At 50.9% G+C, this 24,688-nt stretch overlaps 1 protein-coding gene across 13 annotated transcripts in view; it reads left to right on the plus strand.

Annotated features, from left to right (window-relative positions):
• Positions 1 to 7,113: 7,113 nt before the first annotated feature.
• LOC142255321 (von Willebrand factor A domain-containing protein 5A-like) overlaps positions 7,114 to 24,688 on the plus strand; it is a 415,890-nt gene continuing 398,315 nt past the window's right edge. For 9 of the 13 annotated variants that reach the window (XM_075326869.1, XM_075326920.1, XM_075326929.1 and 6 more), the window contains exon 1: positions 7,115 to 8,883. The gene's annotated coding sequence lies outside the window, so the exon portion shown is untranslated. Of the gene's footprint in view, positions 8,884 to 12,248; positions 12,333 to 24,688 lie in introns of those variants that run through there. The other 4 variants (XM_075326971.1, XM_075326938.1, XM_075326900.1 and 1 more) reach the window with 4 other exon arrangements.

A 24,688-nucleotide genomic window follows, 5' to 3' on the forward strand; every position in this document is an offset into this window, starting at 1 on the left:
GTGGTTGACCGCCACCATGCCGTGCACGCCCAGTGTGGTTTGCAAATTCCTTCTGTCGCCATCAAAATTCAGTTTGGTGCTTGTTCACACACAGCCACTGCCTCCTGCTCCAAGGCATCATTATTTAAACACCACCTGCCTGAACCTTGTTCCACCCTCATCCATGTTTGCTGGTCTGGCACTGTGAGGGCCAGTCCTGACATTGTGCTGGTGTGTGTGGTTTTGCCACACACACTGGCACCTGGGCTGCCTTTATTCGCGGTTGTCAGTCCTGGCAGCATGGGAGCGGTTCAGACATGTCTCGGGTAAGTGGTGTTTTCATATGGTCCTGCTCATTATATGAGACCTTATGGTACATAATAATTTATAATATAGCGTTAGGGACCCCCCTATAGAGATTTGCCGTGACGGGGCAGGGGGGCTCAAATCATTGATCAATCATTTGCAAAAAATCTCATTGAATTGTTACAGTAGGAATGAATTTGTGAATATTACACTTTTTATTTCTTCATTGTTGCATGCCATTCATAAGCAGTGCTGGCTCCCCTCCTTTTTCCGTTTACTGGTCAGGTGGTTGACCGCCACCATGCCGTGCACGCCCAGTGTGGTTTGCAAATTCCTTCTGTCGCCATCAAAATTCAGTTTGGTGCTTGTTCACACACAGCCACTGCCTCCTGCTCCAAGGCATCATTATTTAAACACCACCTGCCTGAACCTTGTTCCACCCTCATCCATGTTTGCTGGTCTGGCACTGTGAGGGCCAGTCCTGACATTGTGCTGGTGTGTGTGGTTTTGCCACACACACTGGCACCTGGGCTGCCTTTATTCGCGGTTGTCAGTCCTGGCAGCATGGGAGCGGTTCAGACATGTCTCGGGTAAGTGGTGTTTTCATATGGTCCTGCTCATTATATGAGACCTTATGGTACATAATAATTTATAATATAGCGTTAGGGACCCCCCTATAGAGATTTGCCGTGACGGGGCAGGGGGGCTCAAATCATTGATCAATCATTTGCAAAAAATCTCATTGAATTGTTACAGTAGGAATGAATTTGTGAATATTACACTTTTTATTTCTTCATTGTTGCATGCCATTCATAAGCAGTGCTGGCTCCCCTCCTTTTTCCATCCAGGACTGTATGCAGGAGTTTTTTGCCCCTCCCAAAAAAATTACATGGGCTTCGCCATATTTTTGTATGCTAGCCAGGTACAGCAGGCAGGTATGGCTGCCCCCAACCCCCAGCTGCCTATTTGTACCCGGCTGGGAGCTAAAAAAATAGGGAAGCCTTTTTAATTCATGAATTTCATGAAATAATTAAAAAAAAAATCGACATGAGCTTTGCCCCATTTTTGTGTCCGGCCAGGTACAACTAGGCAGCTGGGGATTAGAATCCGCAGCACAGGTTAGCCCGAGCGTTCTGGGCCCCTCTACTGCGAATTGCAGTCCGCAGCCGCCCCAGAAAATGGCGCTTTCATAGAAGCGCCATCATCTGGCGCTGTATCCAACTCTTCCAGCTGCCCTGAAGCCGGGTGGCTGGCTGGGTAATAATGGGTTAATACTAGCTTTGTTTTACTAGCTAGTATTAAGCCAGAGATTCTTAATGTCAGACAAGTTTGACCCGGCCATTAAGAATCTCCAATAAAGGGTTAAAAAAAAAGACACCACACAGAGAAAAAATACTTTAATAGAAATAAATACACAGACACACTTAGAGACTCCATGTTTATTGCTCCCTCTCATCCCTCCACGATCCTGGTCTTCTGTCTTCTTTCTCCTTCAACCCATGCAGCTCTGCTACATCAGACAGCTCTGTATGGGAGGAAGATGCTGCTGTTCCCGTGCAGTCTAATCACTCAGTGAGAGTGAGCAGAGGCTGCGGGCTGTAAGCGGTGATGTCACCGCTGCTAAAGTAATCTGACAGGCGGGTTACTATAGCAACGGTGCTCCGATCACGTGACTCCCGGTGCCACAATTCACCGGCTTTGGCAGCCAGTCCTTGCATGTGGGCTGACTCTGTAAAGAGCGGCCACATACAGGAACGGGGAAGCGGACCATGTGCCAGAGTATCTCGCCAGTACACAGAGATGCACGAACGAGCACCGCGTATCGGAGAGATGCACTGACAGGACCTAGCATGACGTCTAGCCATGTGACCAGTCTGTAGCCAATGAGATAATACACACGTGACTGGTCACATGCTATTTTGATGTCACGGAAGGTCCTATCATCAGTGCTGGTTATCGGGAGGATGCAGTGGTTATCAGAAGGAAAAGCGGCGGGAGACAGAGTGCAGGACGCGTCGCGGGGACCTGTAAGTGTAATGGTAATGTTTATTAACTGTATGTGTACATGTATAATGTGTTTTTATGTGTTTGTGTTTGCCTGCCATTGTTTTCAATGGGGTTCGAAGGAGTTCGTCGAACGGAGCCTTCGTTCGACGAACCGAACCGAACTCGAACGCTAGGGAGGTGGCTCATCTCTAGTCTTTAGCACAGTCTTTTAAGACGCACAGTACCCGTTTGTTGCGGGCACGAAATCCTGTTCATGACACCAAATTGACGTGCCCACATGGTCGGGGGTTACTCGTCACCGTGCCGCGGTGCTTCCCCTGGTACACCGCGGTGGCCTCGCCCGGTTCTGTGACCCCGGCTGTTAATAAAAGGCTGGGAATGGAGATGATGGGGGTAGTTGTTTGTGACGCCACCTGTGGTGCGCGGCCAGTATTAGCTACCGCTGCGGGATTTCTCTGCTGGGGCGGATGATTGACAACGCAGCTCAGATGGTTCAGCTCTGCACAGGCAGAGCTATGGCCCCAGGGAGGATGGTGGTCATATTAGTCTCTCAGGTGCTGGTGGCGCGATGGGGAGGGCGCCGGCAGTACAAGACGAAACAGGCGGAACAGTTCAAGGTCTTTTACTCACTGGTTACACACTGCCATTGGAGCACCGGGCTACGCTGTGATGGGCCTCAGCCGATCCTGGATACTTCGGAGGTCGTGGCCGGTGGTTCCTTCTGTGCATCTCCCTTCAATGCTTTCGCTCCACCCCAGCTCCTGGGCCATGGAACGGGTCACAGGTGCCTTGTGCACTCCCCGCAAACCCTGGGATCCCCCTTTTTCTCCTCAGAACCCGGGTCGAACCTCCGGCTCCAGACCACTGGCCCCAAACTTTCCGTGTCTTTGCTTGCTTGTCTGTTCCGGAGTCCGACCTGACTGCTTATAATGTGTCAGATGGCTCCTCACTTCCCCTGTGGGTGCCCCGCCTCCCGGGCCCCTGAACTAGTGGACATGAGGTCCCATACCTTGTGATGTCCACCCCAGCACCTACCCTAGCCCAGTCCCAGTGACAGAACCCCCGTGTTATGTGTTATTTGAGTGTGGTTGTGATTGTTACCAGTGACGACCTCCTCCGTATCCGTGATGAATATTGCACCTCGGGTGAGGCGCAGTACCCTGTGGCGCCTGAGGCTGCAGGGGCACCACAAGCACATTACTGGTTATGAGCTCTGAAATGAGTACTCCTATATGGAGTTGCAGCTCCTGTACACACAACAAATCCCCCTTGAGAAAGAGGTGATAAATCAATGCAAAAATCATCCAGATGGTATTAGATAACTCTATCACCTCTAACCCAGAAGAACGAGCAAAATAATGTCTGCTCCTGAACCACTATCCAGAAAGACTATAATAGAAACATCTAGGCCCCCAACCTTAACCCTTGCAGGTAATGAAACAATGAGACACCATAGTGGATGAAATACATAGACCCAGGTTGGAATCCCCCAACTGACCTGGGTCTAAAAGTTTTCCGATTGCCGTTTTTCCTTGGGTTCGGGGGGGAAAGCACTGACAAAGTGTCCTTTTTTGCTACAGAAAAAAAACCTCCTCTCCTTTAAGGAGTTTAAGAAATAGAGGAGTTTCTGGCCCCATGGGATGTCCCTCAAAGTTGCGTGGGTTCGGGTGAAGCCTCCGGAGGTACTGTTGGAACAGTAACCCCCTTCCAAAGAGTCTTGGTTTTATGAAACATGGCACACTCAACAACCGGAGGAGTTTCATACAATACCAACCCCTCCATAACTCTCTCACACCCTGGATAAACTGGCTTTTGAGGTCAGGGTCATTCCACTGAGTATCCATGGACCAGCACTGGAATTCGGCGCAATAATCCTCTGCAGGCAGATTCCCCTGTTGCAGTGAATGGATTATTGGACTAGGCTAAAGATAATTTGTCTGGATCATCATAGATGAGCCTGAGTGCTGAGAAAAACCCATCCACCTGTAAACAGGGGTACAGGGGGCACTGTAGTCATGGTCAGTGTGTCGTGCAACCCCCTGGTCCTGCTACAGGCAGATTGAGGGCCAGGAGACGTCCACTTACTTGCTACTTGGGGATCCAGTGGCTTCTTCTGTTTTCTTGCCACCTGGGGATCCTTTGGCCTCTTCTGTTTTCTGGTTCAGGGTCAATCATGGAGAAGACAACAATCAATTTTCTTTTCTTTAACACAACTTTACTGGTTCTGTGGCAGGGTTTTCTCATACAAGTAATAGTCACTTAAAATCCTTCTTCTCTACTTCTTCATTGTATCTGTTCCTTTCAATCTGTTCCTTTTTCTATGCACTCTTGCACTGTACTATTGTTTCTTCTACTGGATGCGTTGTCACAGCAGACTGGTCCAACCCCGTCCGATGCCTAAGGTCCCAGCTCTGCTCTGTCATGTCCTGTGAGTCCCGCATACCCCTATGTCACTCAGCAAGCTGCCAACAATGGGCCTGCTCATAGGGGAACCGGTTGGCCCCAGCACCACACACACCCTGCTCCTCAGGCTGCCATCTTCTTCTCCCTGTACTTCCTCTCTGTCACAGAGACCTGGTACCCAAGCTCCTCCCAGGGGCTAAAGCCCTGGTGTACTTGCTACCTGGCACTACACCAGCAATGTTTATCTAACCTGAGTCCATATCCAGGTGGTGGACAATCTCATAGGTCATCCGGCCAGCTATTGCTCCTGCTCCAGGCATCTGCATCTGGGCCCAAACCCACTTCTCTCATTTATTCTTCTGGGCAACCACCAGGAACACCCACTTAACCTTCTCCGTGTGACATGGAGGGGGCTCTACATTCATACGAGGCAGGGGTTCTAAGGTTAAGGCTTCTTTTACCTTGTCCTCTAGTATCACGACGGACTCAGTCTCCGAGATTGAGGCCGACTCTGCCTCCAGCTGCTTAGTGGGTTCCGCTTCTGACATCCCGGTGAACTCGAATTCCACCTTCTGCTGCACAGGGCTGGGTATTCGTTCCAGCAGCCAAACCTGCATTTGCTGTAGTCTCTTTCCGCTGCTGCGGGTTTTGGGACAGCTGTCTCACTTGCCAACACTGCGGTGGGCTTGTTTTCTTCCTTCTGTCGCACAGGGCCTGGTTTCCGCCCCAGCAGTCATGCCTCGATGATTCGCAGTCTCTCCCAACAGCTGCTGGTTTTGGGAGCAGCCGTCTCCGAGACCGATTGTTCCGTCATCACTGTAGAGGTCTCGGGTGAAGGTGGCTTCCAAGTATGTAGGCCTCTAGGCCTCACCTCCGCTGTGCAGACGTGATCCACTCTCCATGCTCTTCAGTACAGCCACAATCTTTGCTTCCTGCTTCTCTGACATCACTCTACAAGATGGCGCTGGGCAGCGGTCTCTGAGGTGGGGCTGTTTTCCTGGCCGAAACCTCCAGGATGTGGCCACCTCCGGCTTCTGTGCCCATTTCTTCCTGGTCACCTCCTGTCTTCAACAGCACAGAGGATTTGGAGGCGCTGCTCTCTTCGGCATGCCCATCAAGGGCAAGCACCACTAACCACCGGGCGTTTCTTCAATTTAGGGCGTCTCTTCGTCAGGCACATTTTTCAGAGCAAACAATTATATAAGACAATGTCTTATTTTCAGGGAAACACGGTATTTCCTTCCCTCAATAATTTTCTAGTTACATATATCTAGGCACGGCTAGTGATTTGTGATTGTATGTCTTTTTCTCTTTATTATTCAATATACAAAGATAAATTTTATAACACTTGGGCCGTGTGCCCATCAGTTACTTGTGGTTTTTGAGTGCCTCAAAAAACTTTGTGTGAGCAGAGCTTTAGGGTCAGCAAATAAAGATATGCCTTGTCATGGCTGGTGGGCACACAAGATTTGGTAAAATGGTGCGCTGAGCCCATCAGTCTCATCAGTGCAGTCATTATTGCAATAATGCAGTTTACATGTTTGCAGATATCTTGGTGCACACTTTGCGCTCTTGGTATATACATACTGCAGTCACAGCAGCTTGCACCTGTTCCATACCTCCCAACCGTCCCGGATACAGCGGGACAGTCCCTCTTCTGAGCCTTTGATCCCGGGTCCCGCCCGTGAGGCTGTTTGTCACGGCTCCACCCACCCACTGTAGCCCCGCCTCGCTGTTTCTCCCTTCTACTATTCATTACAGAGCCGAGCGCGCACCTACTCCTGTGACTGCTGCTGAGGTATGAATCACCCCCTGCAGCAGAGCGACCCCCCCTGCAGCAGAGCGACCCCCCTGCAGCAGAGCGACCCCCCCCTGCAGCAGAGCCCCCCCCCCCTGCACCAGAGCCGACCCCCCCCAGTCCCGGAGCCTGCGTTTGTCTGCAGCTGTTCTCTGACTCCCCGTGTGCGGCTTCTCACTGCTGCAGACACGCGGGGAGTCAGGAAGCTGAGGAGACCGTGCAATCAGCACTTATCTCCTGCAGATAGCAGTGACAATAACCTATGCAGAGTGGCATCTGCAGGCTTCTATTAGCTTACCGATCAGTGGTCTCCTGCCTGTGGAGCAGAGCTGCTGGGTCCTAGCTTCCCAACAGCTTCAGCTCTGCTTTATCCTGGCTGCCCTACCAGTTAATGCAGGGGTGGGGAACCTCCGGCCCGCGGGCCGTATACGGCCCGTGACGACTTTTTATGCGGCCCCCGGGCACATTCCCGGGGACCATTGTGCTTTGGTGGCAGCCGCGCTTTTCCCGGCTGCCGGCCCTTTAAATCCCACAGCCTGATGCCCTGTGGGTAGATGCTAGAATGTACGGGCTCTCTCCAGATCCTGACTTCCAGGACCTGACTGCAGCCCATACATTCTAGGCTTATCCCCGGCCTGTGTGCTCTGGTGGGCGGGTAAGCAGCAAGCTGCGATAAAGAAGTCACACAAAAGAGCTGCAGCAGGTTTACCAGCCTCCCGAAACTGTGCTGTGTGTGTGTGTGACTCTCCCTCCCCCTCACTGCGAGTACTCAACCCATCGCTGTCCCCCCCTCCCCGCTCAGTGCTGTGTACACCCTCGTACTGTGTGTACCCCGCAATGCTGTGTGTACCCCCTCGTGCTGTATGTACCCCCCAATGCTGTGTGTACCCCCTTGTGCTGTATGTACCCCCTAGTGCAGTGTGTACCCCCTAGTACAGTGAGTACCCCCTAATGCTGTGTGTACCCCTTAATGCTGTGTGTACCCCTTAATGCTGTGTGTACCCCTTAATGCTGTGTGTACCCCCTCATGCTGTGTACCCCCTCGTGCTGTGTGTACCCCCTCGTGCTGTGTGTACCCCCTCGTGCTGTGTGTACCCCCTCGTGCTGTGTGTACCCCCTCATGCTGTGTACCTCCTAGTACAGTGTGTACCCCCCAGTGCTGTGTACCCCCAGGTGCTGTGTGTACCCCCTAGTGCTGTGTGTACCCCCTAGTGCTGTGTGTACCCCCTCGTGCTATGTGCCCCCTAGTGCAGTGTGTACCACCTAGTGCAGCGAGTACCCCCTAGTACAGTGAGTACCCCCTAATGCTGTGTGTACCCCTTAATGCTGTGTGTACCCCCTAATGCTGTGTACCCCTTAATGCTGTGTGTACCCCCTCGTGCTGTGTACCCCCTCGTGCTGTGTACCCCCTCGTGCTGTGTGTACCCCCTCGTGCTGTGTACCTCCTAGTACAGTGTGTACCCCCCAGTGCTGTGTACCCCCAGGTGCTGTGTGTACCCCCTAGTGCTGTGTACACCCCAGTGCTGTGTACCCCCTCAGCGCGGTGTAACCCCTCACTGCTGTCCGTGCCCCCCCTAGTGCTGTCTGTACCCCCTGGGTGATGTCTATGCCCCCCCACCAGTGCTGTCCGCACCACCTAATGCTGTCCATGCTGCCACCAGTGCTGTCCATGCCACGGTGAGTGCTGCCTGTGTCCCCCTTATGCTGTCCATGCTCCCCAGTGCTGTGTGCCACCCCTCAGTGCTCTTAACTCGCTACTGCTGTCTGTACCCTCCCACTGCTTTCTATGCTCCCCAGTCCGTGCTCTCCTATTGATGTCTATGTTCCCCCAGACCTGTCTGTCTCCCTAATGCTGCCACCCAGTGCAGTGCGTGCTGCCACCCAGTGCAGTGCGTGCTGCCACCCAGTGCAGTGCGTGCTGCCACCCAGTGCAGTGCGTGCTGCCACCCAGTGCAGTGCGTGCTGCCACCCAGTGCTGTGCGTGCTGCCACCCAGTGCTGTGCGTGTCCCCAGTCATGTCTGTGCCACCGCCAGGGCTGTCCATGCCCCCTACTGATGTATATGCCCCAGCCCCTCCTGTGATGTATATGCCCCAGCTCCTCCTGTGATGTATATGCCCCAGCCCCTCCTGTGATGTATATGCCCCAGCCCCTCCTGTGATGTATATGCCCCAGCCCCTCCTGTGATGTATATGCCCCAGCCCCTCCTGTGATGTGTACTCCCAGTGTCTCCTGTAATTTATGCGCCCTGGCCCCTCCTGTGATGTGTATGCCCCCAGCATCTCCAGACAGAGACAAACCTGGAAAAGCAGCTGTGAGAAACAAGATGATCAATATCACCGAACATTACAATTGCACCAAAGAGAAGCAGCTCCGGCCACCACAATAGGGGTGAGTTAATCGTTTGACCAAATATAGCAGGGTTATTTTTCAGGTTGATAATGTTGTGCGGCCCCCAAAGGTTAGTAGGAAATTCCAAATGGCCCCCGGCAGTAAAAAGGTTCCCCACCCCTGAGTTAAAGGGAACATGTCAGCAGAAATTTCACAATGAAAGTAATAGATTCCCCTCTGCAGCTCCTGGGCTGCTTCTAGAAAGGTTCCTGTTGTTATTGTGCCCCCTTTGAGACCTACAAAAATACTTTATGAAGTCTTACCTTTTTGTATGCAAATGTGTTTTTATGGTCACGGGGGCGGGCTGTCTGGCGTCCGTTATTCCCCCTCCTGCCGCTTTACGCAGTCCCCCATTGCTCATTTACATACACAAGGACGCCTTCCTCATGTAACTGTCCTCCCGAAGTTTTGCGCATGTGAACGCTTTTTCAGGTGATTGCGCAGGCACGAGATTATGGGCGGCGCTGTGATTGTCATCAGCAGCGTTAACCAAGTACCCGCCCATAATCTCGTGCCCGCACTTTTCCCTCTGACTCCACCGTTATGCGCAAGTGCTGGCCATATGAACCATGTTACCTATTACTGCTTGCACGAGATTATGGGCGGGTACTTGGATGACTTTGCTGATGACAATCACAGCGCCGCCCATAATCTCGCGCCCATGATAATAGGTAACGTGGTTCATATGGCCAGTGCTTGCACATAACGGTGGAGGCAGAGTGAGAAGCGCGGGCACGAGATTATGGGCGGGTATTGGATGACGCTGCTGATGACAATCACAGCGCCGCCCATAATCTCGCGCCCATGGTAATAGGTAACGTGGTTCATATGGCCAGTGCTTGCGCATAACGGTGGAGGCAGAGTGAGAAGCGCGGGCACGAGATTATGGGCAGGTACTTGGATGACTTTGCTGATGACAATCACAGCGCCGCCCATAATCTCGCGCCCATGGTAATAGGTAACATGGTTCATATGGACAGTGCTTGCGCATAACGGTGGAGGCAGAGTGAGAAGCGCGGGCACGAGATTATGGGCAGGTACTTGGATGACGCTGCTGATGACAATCACAGCGCCGCCCATAATCTCGCGCCCATGGTAATAGGTAACGTGGTTCATATGGCCAGTGCTTGCGCATAACGGTGGAGGCAGAGTGAGAAGCGCGGGCACGAGATTATGGGAAGGTACTTGGATGACGCTGCTGATGACAATCACAGCGCCGCCCATAATCTCGCGCCTGCGCAATCACCTCAAAAGCGTTCACACTTTGCACAGTGCTTACTCCCGCGAGAGTGGCACTGGGCATGCACAAAACTTCAGGAGGACAGTTACATGAGGAAGGCGTCCTCATGTATGGAAATGAGCAATGGGGGACGGCGTACAACGGCAGGAGGGGGAATAACGGACGCCAGGCAGCCCGCCCCCGTGACCATAAAAACAGATTTGCATACAAAAAGGTAAGACTTCATAAAGTATTATTTTAGGTCTCAAAGGGGGCACAATAGCAACAGGAACCTTTCCAGAATTCATCCCAGGAGCTGCAGAGGGGAATCTTTTATTTTTTTTGCTAAATTTCTGGTGACAGGTTCCCTTTAAAGGGAACCTATCAGGTGCAATCTGCACTCAGAGCCAGGAGCAGTTCTGGGTGTATATTGCTAATCCCTCCCTAACCGTCCCTGTATACACCAGCATAGATAAAGGCATCTATAGAAAAAGTATTTTTAAAGAGCTTATATCTTATGCTAATTAGCGCGGGGACTAGTCCCAAGGGCGTTACTTCACTTGGCTAGTCGGCTCATATAGCGTGTTAGTACTCACACAGGGGCGTAATAACATGCTAACATGCTATGCGAGCCGACTAGCCAAGTGAAGTAACGCCCTTGTGACTAGTCCCCGCGCTCATTAGCATAAGATATAAGATCTTTAAAAATATTTGTTCTTGATCTCTTTATCTATGCTAGTGTATACAGGGACGGTTAGGCAGGGATTAGCAATATACACCCAGAACTGCTCCTGGCTCTGAGTGCATATTGCACCTGACAGGTTCACTTTAAAGGGAACCTGTCACCAGATTTGGGGCCTATAAGCTGCGGCCACCACCAGCGGGATCTTATGTACACATTCTAACATGCTGCATACCTCCCAACCGTCCCGGATACAGCGGGACTTTCACGCTTTACGTTGTTTGTCCCGTTGCCACGGGCGGGACGGCCGGCTCCCGGGCTCCGCCCACCCACTCTCTCTCCGCCTCCCTGCTTTTCCCTGCTACCATCCTAGTAGACGTGGCATAGAGAGGAGCGCTGCCTGTGCTGCTGCTGGTACAGTAAACTAATCTCCCCAGCGCTGATTTCCCTCCCTCCCCCCTCACCCCCTGCCGCCTGTCTGTGCGGGCGCCCCCCTGCCGCCTGTCTGTGCGGGCGCCCCCCTGCCGCCTGTCTGTGCGGGCGCCCCCCTGCCGCCTGTCTGTGCGGGCGCCCCCCTGCCGCCTGTCTGTGCGGGCGCCCCCCCGCCGCCTGTCTGTGCGGGCGCCCCCCTGCCGCCTGTCTGTGCGGGCGCCCCCCTGCCGCCTGTCTGTGCGGGCGCCCCCCTGCCGCCTGTCTGTGCGGGCGCCCCCCTGCCGCCTGTCTGTGCGGGCGCCCCCCTGCCGCCTGTCTGTGCGGGCGGCCCGCCGCCTCATTGTGCGGGCGGCCGGCCGCCTCTCTCTGCGGGCGGCTGGCCGCCTCTCTGTGCGGGCGGCCCGCCGCCTGTCTGTGAAGGCGGCCGGCCGCCTGTCTGTGAAGGCGACCGGCCGCCTCACTGTGGCTGCCTGCGTGTCCGTGCTGGAGGCCCGCCGGCTGCCTGCGTGTCCGTGCTGGAGGCCCGCTGGCTGCCTGCGTGTCCGTGCTGGAGGCCCGCCGGCTGCCTGCGTGTTTGTGCTGAATGGGTGTGGATGGGGAGTGGATATGGGCGTGACTGTGAAATGGGTGTGGTTAGGGGGCGTGGCCTAAAAATTTGCCGCGGCGCGCTACGCGCGCCGCAAACTTTGGCCCTCTTTTCCTTCTTTAAAAGTTGGGAGGTATGACCTGTTCACATTTGCTTCTTTCATGCTGTTAGCAGGTGCTGGTCAGAATTCTTTTAGTAACATTGTAGAATTAGATACAGGCTGAGCTGCACAGTATCATGACTTGGATACACCAGGTCAGCTGCACATTGTTCCTGGAGATTAACACCTTATAATCAGCACAGTATACACTGCAGAGGATCTGTGCTTCTTGCAGGCAGGTTGGTGTTTTGCTGTATCTTCCTGTGCACAGACTGCAGGGTCGCTCGTCCTCTCCCTTTAAGCTGCTGCAGCCAGAACCCTCCCATCTATGACACAGCAGCACCTCCTATATACACAGGCTGACGGGAAGTAACTAACTAATCTGGAGGCGATCACTGATCCCAGGAGAAGCAGAGGCACTGACACCGAGGTAATGTACCAGAAATTATGTATATAGAGGTGTCATATACAGCACTCATAGTATACAGAGGTATGATATACAGCACTCATAGTATAGAGGTATGGTATACAGTAATCACAGTATACAGAGGTACGATGTACAGCACTCATAGTATACAGAGGTACGGTACACAGTAATCACAGTATACAGAGGTACGTTACACAGTAATCCCAGTATGCAGAGGTACAGTATACAGCACTCAAAGTATACAGAGGTACGGTACACAGTAATCACAGTATACAGAGGTATGGTATACAGTACTCATAGTATACAGAGGTATGGTATACAGTAATTACAGTATACAGAGGTACGGTACACAGTAATCACAGTATACAGAGGTACGGTATACAGTACTCATAGTATACAGAGGTACAGTACACAGCTCTCAGTATACAGAGGTACGGTACACAGTAATCACAGTATACAGAGGTATGGTATACAGTACTCATAGTATACAGAGGTATGGTATACAGTAATTACAGTATACAGAGGTACGGTACACAGTAATCACAGTATACAGAGGTACGGTATACAGTACTCATAGTATACAGAGGTATGGTATACAGTAATCACAGTATACAGAGGTACGGTACACAGTAATCACAGTATACAGAGGTATGGTATACAGTACTCATAGTATACAGAGGTATGGTATACAGTAATTACAGTATACAGAGGTACGGTACACAGTAATCACAGTATACAGAGGTACGGTATACAGTACTCATAGTATACAGAGGTATGGTATACAGTAATCACAGTATACAGAGGTACGGTATACAGTACTCAATAGAATAGTAAGGTACAGACTTCCGGTTCCGGCGCTGTGATGTGAGGACGCGGGAGACAGAGCTCCGCACGTTCCTCAGCCCCACACACCGACTACAGGAGCCCCACGGCCGGGGGAGGAGGCGGAGAAGGGGAGGCGAGGAGCGGGAGGTGACCGTGCATGGAGCGGTACCTCCTCCGGAGCGGTGGCAGACAGCTGGAGCAGGGTGCTGCAGAGAAAGCAGTGCACATGGAGCGCAAAATGGCGGCCGCGGGCCGCGGCGGTGTGCAGGGAGGTGAGCGGGAACGGATGGAGGAGGAGGAGGGGGAGCAGCTGAGAGAGCAGCAAAGAGCTCGGCAACACGTGCAACAGGCAGCCGAGCAGCACAAGCAGCAGACAGCCCAGCAACTCCAGCAGCAGACAGCCCAGCAACTCCAGCAGCAGACAGCCCAGCAACTCCAGCAGCAGACAGCCCAGCAACTCCAGCAGCAGACAGCCCAGCAGCACCAGCAGCACCAGCAGCAGACAGCCCAGCAGCAGATAGACCAGCAGCACCAGCAGCAGACAGCCCAGCAGCACCAGCAGCAGACAGCCCAGTAGCACCAGCAGCAGACAGTCCAGCAGCACCAGCAGCAGACAGTCCAGCAGCAGCAGACAGACCAGCAGCACCAGCAGCAGACAGTCCAGCAGCACCAGCAGCAGACAGTCCAGCAGCACCAGCAGCAGACAGTCCAGCAGCAGCAGACAGCCCAGCAGCACCAGCAGCAGACAGTCCAGCAGCACCAGCAGCAGACAGCCCAGCAGCAGACAGCCCAGTAAGGTACAGTATAGTAATCACAGTATACAGAGGTACGGTACACAATAATGAAAAATATGTATGAAGTATGAAGAGGTATGGTATACACTAATCACAGTATACATATAAAAAACAAAGATGAAAATAATATAAACAAAAGGCCACTTTACATGCAACGACATCGCTAACGAGATGTCATTGGGGGTCACGGAATTCGTGACGCACATCCGGCCTCGTTAGCGACGCCGTTGCATGTGAAACACAGGAACGACCGTTAATGATCAAAAATACTCACCATATCGTTGATCGTTGACACGTCGTTCTAATCTCAAATATCGTTGCTGCTGCAGGTACGATGTTGTTCGTCGTTCCTGCGGCAGAACATATTGGTATGTGTGACACCGCAGAAACAAGAAACAACATCGTACCTGTGGCCGCCGCCAATGAGGAAGGAAGGAGGTGGGAGGGATGTTATGGCTGCTCATCTCCGCCCCTCCGCTTCTATTGGGCGGCCGCTTAGTGACCGCTTTGACGCCGCACGAACCGCCCCCTTAGAAAGGAGGCGGTTCGCCGGCCACAGCGACGTCGCAGGGAAGGTAAGTCCATGTGACGGGTGTAAGCAATGCTGTGCGCCATGGGCAGCGATTTGCCCGTGACGCACAACCGACGAGGGCGGGTACGCTCGCTAGCGAGTTCGCAGCGTGTAAAGCGCCCTTTAGTCCTCGTCAGGAGTATCTCCTATCTACACTGGAAACCCCCTTAGCCTATTGACATTCTTTCTATTGCAATGGAAGCAACAGAAAATTGCCACTACCACACAAGCCTATCAAAACCTAAAGAAATGGGAGCACTTCACACTGGATCTTAAAGGGGTGGTCCACTACACAGCATAGTGGCCACATCGATGTAAAGGTCATAAAGAAGGCTTTTCTCAAATACCTAGTGTAGTCAGTTCTGCCTCTGAGCGGCGCTATTGCGGTCTGCTCATCCCAATCACGTGACCCCGGGATCCGTGACCACTGAGATATAGTGATGTCACATCAACCTGACATCACTGAGGCCAGCCCAAGTCTCCCTGAGTGACTGGGCTGTGGGCAGAGTTTCACCACTTGTCACAGCCCAGCATCTCACGCACTCTCTTCTTCGCTGCAGAATGCCACAACCAGGAGCGAGCAATTATACAGTGTAAAGGATTGTGTGGGGTCCATCATACTGTGCGGAGGGGTGTGTGTGGGGGGGCGATTATTCTGTTTAGAGGGCTAATGATAGTCTTTATACAGTGTGGCCTGGTGTGGAGGCCATTATACTGTATGTTGGCCCATTATACTGCATACAGGGCTGTGTGGGGGTTTATACTGTGTCGGGGTCACTATACTTTGCTGGGGTAGATGAGGGGCGTACCGTAGAGTCATCATCTGTACATGTGGAGATATTAACTGTGGTGTATCTTTCATGGTAGCACAAGACCCACTCCCATTCAAATAAAATAAATACCCCAATAAATACACAAGACACTTTAAATTTGGAAGAAATAGGCCGTGATGTTTAAAGGGATTACTAAAAATTTCAATAAATATAATAAATAAATTCCATATAAAATACTTTGACCATGAAAACCATAAATGATGACCAAATCCACCCAGCAACTAGCTGGGCAATTATCCCATAAGCCATGACACGCAGAGTCATGGCCCCCCCCCCCCAAAAACACCACAGCCATTTATCAATAATTGATTGGATTCCCACATTAACCCCTTCAGCCCCCGGGCACTTTCCGTTTTTGCGTTTTTGTTTTTTGCTCCCCTTCTTCCGAGAGCCGTAACTTTTTTATTTTTCCTTCAATCTTGCCATATGAGGGCTTGTTTTTTGCGGGACAAGTTGTACTTTTAAATGAAACCATAAGTTTTACTGTATGGTGTACTGGAAAACAGCAAAAAAATTCCAAGTGTGGAAAAACTGCAAAAAAAGTGTGATCGCACAATAGTTTTTGGGATGTTTTATTCACAGTGTTCACTATATGGCAAAACTGATCTCTTGCTGTGATGCGTGAGGTCGGTGCGAGTTTGTAGACACCAAACATGTATAGGTTTTCTTGTAGCTAAGGGGTTAAAAAATGTCACAAGCTTGTCCAATAAAAGTGGCGTAAGTTTTGTGCCATTTTCCGAAACCCGTAGCGTTCTCATTTTTTGGGATCTATGGCTCAGGTATGGCTTATTTTTTGCGTCTCGAACTGACGTTTCTAATGGTACCATTTTTGCACAGATGCAACGTTTTGATCGCCTGTTATTGCATTTTGCACAAAACTTGCGGCGACCAAAAGACGTAATTTTGGCGTTTGGAATTTTTTTTGCCACTACGTCGTTTAGCAATCGGATTAATTGATTTTATATTTTGATAGATCGGGCATTTCTGAACGCGGCGATACCAAATATGTGTATATTTATTTATTTTTTAATCCTTTAATTTTCAATGGGGTGAAAGGGGGGTGATTTGAACTTTTAGTTTTCTTTTTGTTTTTTTTTATTTTTTAAAACTTTTTTTTTTTTTATCTTACTAGTCCCCCTAGGGGGCTATAGCGATCAACAATCCGATCGCTCTGCACTATCTGCTCATCACAGCTACAGAGCTGTAAACAGCAGATACGGTCACTTCCTGCTTTACTGGCCTCCGGGCCGAGTGAAAACAGAAGTGACTCGTCATAGCTGCAGGCGTCATCACATGACCCTGTGCTACCATGGCAACCACAGAAAGTCACGTGATCACTCACGTGACTTCCAGTGGGGGAGGCGGTAAGTAAAAATCGTGACCGCGCGTATATACATCTCGCTGCCAGACTTTGGCAGCGAGATGTAAGGGGTTAATGTTACGGGTGGAATGCGATTCCACTCGTAACATGCAGGCACACATGTCAGCTGTTGAACACTGGATCCAGCGGTGGCCGCGGGTAACCTCAGTGACAGCTCAGCTGATCGCGCGGCTGTCTTCAGTTGCTGCGTGGAGCTGACAGGAGCGGCGGTGTCTTCTGCAGCTCCGGTCACCTCCATGCAGCAGAGCTGGATGCGATGCTGGACCATCCTGGATTATGCCGGACATGGAGGGCTTTTTCGGTCTTATTAAAGTGGTGAACGAGGGTAAATGTTTGTGTCTTTTATTTCTAATAAAGGATTTTTTCGGGTGTGTGTTTATTTACTGTCACTTACAGATTAATCATGGAAGGTATCTCGGGGAGACGCCTGACATGATTAATCTAGGATTTAGTGGCAGCTATGGGCTGCCAATAACTCCTTATTACCCCGATTGCCAACGCACCAGGGCAAATCGGGAAGAGCCGGGTACAGTCCCACAACTGTCGCATATAATGTATGCGGCAATTCTGGGTGGCTGCTGACTGATATTGTTAGGCTGGGGGACTCCCCATAACGTGGAACTCCCCATCCTGAGAATACCAGCCTTCAGCCGTATGGCTTTATCTGGCTGGTTTTAATATTGGGGGGGAACCGCACGCCGTTTTTTTTTAATTATTTAATTATTTATGTCACTGCACAGTATAGACACGCCCACCGGCTGCTGTGATTGGGTGCAGTGAGACACCTGTCACTCAGCGTGGGGGCGTGTCTCACTGCAACCAATCATAGGCGCCGGTGGGCGGGGAAAGCAGGGAATACGAGATTGTTTAATGAGCGGCCGGCTTTTTCAAAATAGTAAAAGCCACCGGAGCAGTGTGAATGCCGTGCAGCGCCGGTGATCGGGGATCGGTGAGTATGAGAGAGGGGGTAAGAGGGATAGACTGACATGGACAGAGAGAGAGGGACAGAGATAGTGACCGACTGACAGAGATTAGTGAATGACAGACATTGTGAGGCGCTTCAGAACGCAGCTTTTTGGAGCGCACACCTGCGCACATAGCCTCAAACATCAAAATCGTATGAGGAATGTCACACGTTTCAATTGACTAGGTTCGTACAACAAAACGTCCAATGTATGAGGAATAAACGACGTGTATGCGGTCACCGTATTTTCGTTCAATCTTGATCGCACGTAGGTGTCACACGCAAATACCTCACGAACGATGCCGGATGTGCGTCACTTACAACTTGACCCCAACGACGGATTGTGAGATATATTGAAGCGTGTAAAGCGGGCTTTAGATTCCCACCTCCCCAATTTCATAATTTGCCTAGGCCCCAATCCCATTCTAGCAGCTTCAGAAGCAACCCCAATCCTAAATGAGTAAAATGAAATCTTCTTATCGCGAAGACCCAGAAGAACTAAACACTTCTTCAGCATAGCATTAAATTGATAAATTGTTGTTGGAGAAAAATCTATGTGCAACAACACGCCACTTTGAGAAGATCTTACTCCAAGCCAATTCATGACATTTTGTACTGGGCAGACTACATTACCAGGTAGTTCAATTTAATGAAACATCCCTTACCTGATTGGTCCGTTTTCGATAAAAATTAACAAAGATGAATTAACAATTCGTATATCCTCTAATAACATGCCCGACTGGACTGATTTGTTCAGCAAGACAAGTTCCCCAATCCGGAATGCACCAAAAAATGCAAGGACAAAGCCGTCCTAAATAGGCATGTTTCATAAACATCCCTGCAAACAGAACTAAGGATTGACCAAAGTTTCCTAAGCAGGGTAAAAGAGACTGGATATCTCTTATCCGGCTGACCCATCTCCTTCTTATATCCTTTCAAAAATTGCTTTACAGGAAAATAACTCACCAAAGTGTGTTTCCCAGCTAACTTTAGGAAAAAAGACACTCCCGCCAAAAGTTTTGCAATTGAAGTAAACGACCATTTCCTCATACCCAGACTATTAATCAATAACATAACCGATCACAAATTATCATCATAATAATTAAAATCCATAGAATCACAAAACCCCGTCCAGACTCTCCATGCAGCTGAATAATCAGCCCATGTTCTTGGAGCCACCGATCTCCTAATAAAAACTGGGATCAATTCCAAATCAGTTCCCACAGGTGTGGAGGACAAGGAATGCCATCTACTTCCGCGTCCGGAACTAGCGAGCGAAACACATTCAGCTGGTGACAAGAAAGAAATGTAGCTGTTTCACTGCTAACATTACTAACCAAGCGAGCTTTCAGCCATATGTTCATTTTTAAACAAAATAAGAACAAGTGCCTCAATAACCTAGCTGCCCACACACACTTAGAATACAAGGTATTAATAGCAAAAACCACTCCTTGGTTCTCTGACAACAGCAAAATTCTTTTGTCCCTTAAATAAAGTCCCCACACCACCAAAGAAACCACAATAGGAAATAACTCTAAACAACCCTATTATTTACAACCCCTTTAATAACCCATGTACTATCCCAACCCCCAGCAGACCAAAAACCTTCAAAGCAACAACCAAAACCAACGTTCTCAGATACACCTGTGAATAACCGTAACTCATCCGATGACACAAAAGGAAATTGAATGTAACTACGCCCATTAAAAGACTTCAAAAATTCATACCAAATTGACAAATCTTCCCTCAAATTTTTCGTCAAACGAATATGAGCTCTAGGAGAGTGCACACCTTTCGTCGCCTCGTACAATCCCCTAGGAAAGACTCTTCCCATTGGGATCACACGTAAAGCAAAATTCAGAAGTCCTAACACGGACTGAAACTCCTTCAAAGTCGCCTTATTTCTTGCCATTAACAACCTCAACTTAACCACCTTCTCTTCTGGTAGCCTACACTCCATATTCTCAGAATCTAAAGTGATACCGAGAATTGAAGACAGCAGCAAGGACCTACCATCTTTTCTTCAGCCAGCGGAATACCGAAGTTACGACATAAATCCTGAAATCTATTCAACAAATGTAAACAAACGCTATCTGACGACCCACCCACAAACAAAAAATCATCTAAATAATGCAAAATCCCTCCCCTAACAAAACCAAAACGAACACACCAATGAATAAACGTCAAAAAAGCTTCAAAATAAAAACATGACATTGAAAAGCCCATGGGCAAGCACATGTCAAAATAAAACCCGTCATCAAATTGAAATCCCAAGGAATTAAAACCTTCGGGACTAACCGGCAGAAGCCTAAAAGCAGACTTGATGTCCGCCTTTGCCAACAAAGCATTAGCCCCCTGACTCCTAACTAAATCAACCGCTTGGTCAAAGGAGGCATAATTAACTGATGATTTCGACTTGTCGACTTCATCATTCAAAGAAGCCCCTCTTGGGAAAGAAAGATGATGAATTAACCTAAAATTACCTACTTCTTTCTTAGGGACAATACCAAGAGGTGACAAACGTAAATTCACAAATTGTGGGGACTGAAAAGGGTCCGCAACTCTACCTTGTTTAATTTCCTTAAAGATTTTTTCCTTAACCACCTCTCGGTACTTAACCACTGATGATAAATTATCAACCCACACACAACCAACACCCAAAAATTCAGGGACCGGAAAACCCTTATCAAAACCCTGCGAAATTAACCTAGCTCTCTCCCGGTCTGGGAACCGATCGAGCCATGGCTGCATGTTTGCCAGAATCACTGGCGTCCATGCTCTTGAAAAGCATCTCTTTTGCGCTATTTTGCTGTTGAGATTGTGCAATTCGCTTGTAGCACTTTGACATGGGATGAGTTCCCCCACAGAAGGAGCACTCATGCCGAAACCTGCAGTTACTAAGCCATTTGCACAATCCTTCATTGTAAGCAGCAAAACAGACTCCTTTTTTGCTATTATCCTGCTGTGCTGAGTAAGGCTGCCTAGCCCCCTGATTTCTCAAAGAGAGCATTAAACTTATCCACAAACCAACATCTTTAACCCCCCATTTCATAGAAGGATGAACAGCTAGCTTCTGCCCAGGGCTGTATTTTGCCTTCATTCTGCCCTAGGCAAGTGGTTGCGCTCCTTAGTAACAACGTAAAACTGAGTTTTCGCACACGACATCTGTTTAAGGCAGATCTACTCTGTAAAACACTTTAAAAAGTATCAATGAGAAACGAAGGGCACTAACCTCCCCAATGGGGATCACCACAGGCACATCAAAACATAGCATGAGTATAAAATATTCCCACCACACCGTCCCCACTTATATACTGTGACTGTCACACTGCCCCTAATAAACTAAAACACCACACTGCTCTCCCTTATAAATTATACCCACCACACCTTCCTCAATTATGAAATATGATCTGTACATTGTGAGGAAGGAGCAGCATGATGTGAGGACAATGTCCCGTGCATGCTGCCCCCTCCTCACAATGTCCCATGCATGCTGCCCCCTCCTCACAATGTCCCATGCATGCTGCCCCCTCCTCACAATGTCCCATGCATGCTGCCCCCTCCCCACAATGTCCCATGCATGCTGCCCCCTCCTCACAATGTCCCATGCATGCTGCCCCCTCCTCACAATGTCCCATGCATGCTGCCCCCTCCTCACAATGTCCCATGAATGCTGCCCCCTCCTCACAGTGTCCCATGCATGCTGCCCCCTCCCCACAATGTCCCATGCATGTTGCCCCCTCCTCACAATGTCCCATGCATGCTGCCCCCTCCCCACAATGTCCCATGCATGCTGCCCCCTCCCCACAATGTCCCATGCATGCTGCCCCCTCCTCACAATGTCCCATGCATGCTGCCCCCTCCTCACAGTGTCCCATGAATGCTGCCCCCTCCTCACAGTGTCCCATGAATGCTGCCTACTCCTCACAATGTCCCATGCATGCTGCCCCCTCCTCACAATGTCCCATGCATGCTGCCCCTCCTTACAATGTCCCATGCATGCTGCCCCCTCCTCACAATGTCCCATGCATGCTGCCCCCTCCTCACAGTGTCCCATGCATGCTGCCCCCTCCACAGTGTCCCATGCATGTTGCCCCCTCCACAGTGTCCCATGCATGCTGCCCCCTCCACAGTGTCCCATGAATGCTGCCCCCTCCTCACAATGTCCCATGCATGCTGCCCCCTCCTCACAATGTCCCATGCATGCTGCCCCTCTCCATGAGCTCCTAATGCTGCCTTCCTCTTTTCCATAATGACACCTCCATGTTGCCCCACTCATGCTAAGACCACCACACTAACGTTTATGCTGAGACACCCCCCACATACACTACTCCACTCTTGATATTGACTCCCCTACATTGCTCCACTCCATACTGATCCCACACATGCTACCCCTTCTCCATAATGAGCTCCCAATGCTGCCCCCCTCTTATTCTGAGTCCTTACACTCCCCCCACCAAAACGATTTTGTCATTGCACTATCCCTTAACCCTTGTTCCCTGTCTCTAGCATCAGCCTCTCTCCCCCAGCATCAGCCTCTCTCCCCCAGCATCAGCCTCTCTCCCCCCCTCAGCATCAGCCTCTCTCCCCCCTCAGCATCAGCCTCTCTCCCCCCTCAGCATCAGCCTCTCTCCCCCCTCAGCATCAGCCTCTCCCCCCCCTCAGCATCAGCCTCTCTCCCCCCCTCAGCATCAGCATCTCCCCCCCCCAGCATCAGCCTCTCTCCCCCCTCAGCATCAGCCTCTCCCCCACCTCAGCATAAGCCGCTCTCCCCCCCTTAGCATCAGCCTCTTTCCCCCCTCAGCATCAGCCTCTCTCCCCCAGTCTCAGCCTCTGCCTCCCTCCAGTCTCCGCCTCCCTCCAGCCTCCCCCCAGTCTCCGCCTCTGCCTCCCTCCAGCCTCCCCCCAGTCTCCGCCTCTGCCTCCCTCCAACCTCCCCCCAGTCTCCGCCTCTGCCTCCCTCCAACCTCCCCCCAGTCTCCGCCTCTGCCTCTCTCCAGCCTCAACCCCAGTATCAGCCTCTGCCTCCCTCCAGCCTCCCCCCAGTATCAGCCTCTGCCTCCCTCCAGTCTCCCTCCCAGTATCAGCCTCTGCCTCCCCCCCACCCCCTGCATGCGCAGATCTCCGGTCTGCATTAGAGACACCCCCACGCTCCTTATGAATCTTCAGCTCTGCGAGCTGCGAGCACTTACCTGATCCAGTGCCCGCCACCATCTTCCTGGCTCACGTGAGTATCCTCTTCTGACACCGGCTTCCTCCGCGGCGTCCTGCTGTGAGCTCTGCATGTGTTGTTCACACAGCAGTGGACGTAGCACAGAGGAAGGAGCTGATTGGCGCGCGCCTGTGACCCCGGAAGTGCAGGCGTCGGCAGTTCCGGGGTCAATCAGCTCCCTGTGCTCGGCGGCTGCAGTTTGTTTGCATTCGTGTCTTAATTGACGCGGACACAAATAAATGGTGGTGTGCCTCTCCACCCCTCCCCCCTCGGAAAACACAGCGGATTTAATCGACTGTCTAACGGAGGGGGGGGAGGATCTGTAAAAAAAAAATAATTTTTTTTTTGCTGCCAGAAGGGCGCGCCCCCCGCAACCTGACGCCCCAGGCACCGGACCACGGGTGCCTAATGGTAAATACGGCCCTGCTTCTGCCTAAAAGACTCATCATAACTGAGCCATGCCATACTGCCAAAATTGCGATATGCCTCTAAAATACTATCCAAATGCTGAAAAAGGCCACTACAGTAGCCTGGAAACCTTTCACCTAGCACAGCAGAATGAATGCAAAAAACCTGTAACCAGTTATTAAAAGATTTAGGTATAGCCCGCCTTTTATCATCCCGTTCTCTTTTCTCATCTCTTTTCTCATCCCTACCCAGCTCCTTGCTGGATGGGAGCAATGAAAAGAGATCCATAAATTCGTTATTCCAAATGCGCTCCTTCAAGGCCGCATTTAAATGGAAACCTAAAGGGGACATTTCACATATTAGGGCTTCCTTTAAACATGATTCAGCGACACCCCCAGACCTGCTTAACACAGGCTAACCATGCTCACAGGAAGCCCAACTTCCTTAACCTGACACTCAATAACCTCTCTAACAACCTGTCTAATTACATTTCTAAAATCAGCTAACATATTAACTTTCAGAGAAACAGCAGAATTTGAATTCTCACCATTCCTCGCATTCCGATCCGGGTCGGGCCTGCTGCCAGGATCTTCGGTGCTCCCAGCCTCCGCCTGAGGCAAGCACGGGGACCTCCATACCTCAGCGTGGCCGATTTCCTCTTCTCCATCTTCAGACGAACCGGGTCTCACGTCCCACGACGCAGCTGCGGCCTCTTCTGGACTTGTACTCCACTGCTGCGGATAGTCCTTTGCTCTTTTGCCAGCCACAGCTGCTCCCTGGGCCGCCGCTGCGCTTTTACGGCAGCATCGGCTAGACGAATCAATTTGGCGCCGCCATCTTGGCTCGGCGTGCGTCTCCTCTTGATGACGCGCCCTCTCACGAGATCTCGATCCTCCTCTCGCTGTGGGCGGCGACTTCCTCTTCTGTGATGACCGCTTCCGACTGGCTGAAGATGGCGGTGAGTACACCTCTCGGTTCTTCCTCTTCCTCTTCTCCTGGGCGCCGACCCGACACCCGCCGGCTCCGCAATCTTCTCCTGCTGAACTGCCGCCTCAGAAGACCCAGGAACGGCACCTGCATCCTCCGCCAGCTCAGCCTCTTGACCCGGCGACAGCAGACATCTCCGCAGCCACTCTTCTCCTCCCGACTCCGCCGCCTTCTTCAACAGCTGCTCCACGAGACTCTCCATCTGCTTCTTTCTTCATGATCTTGCGACTAACAGCTGACGCCGCAATCCAGGTATTTAAATACTCTTCTTTCCCGCACTTTTTCTCAACAGCCAATGAAATGCTCTTAAAAGCCTGCAAAATTCAAACAGACCAAAACTGGTTTGAACCTGCTCGAGGTAGATTACCTCAGCTAACTTCGTTA

Source organism: Anomaloglossus baeobatrachus, chromosome 1, assembly GCF_048569485.1.
Source record: "Anomaloglossus baeobatrachus isolate aAnoBae1 chromosome 1, aAnoBae1.hap1, whole genome shotgun sequence".
Taxonomy (NCBI): domain Eukaryota; kingdom Metazoa; phylum Chordata; class Amphibia; order Anura; family Aromobatidae; genus Anomaloglossus; species Anomaloglossus baeobatrachus.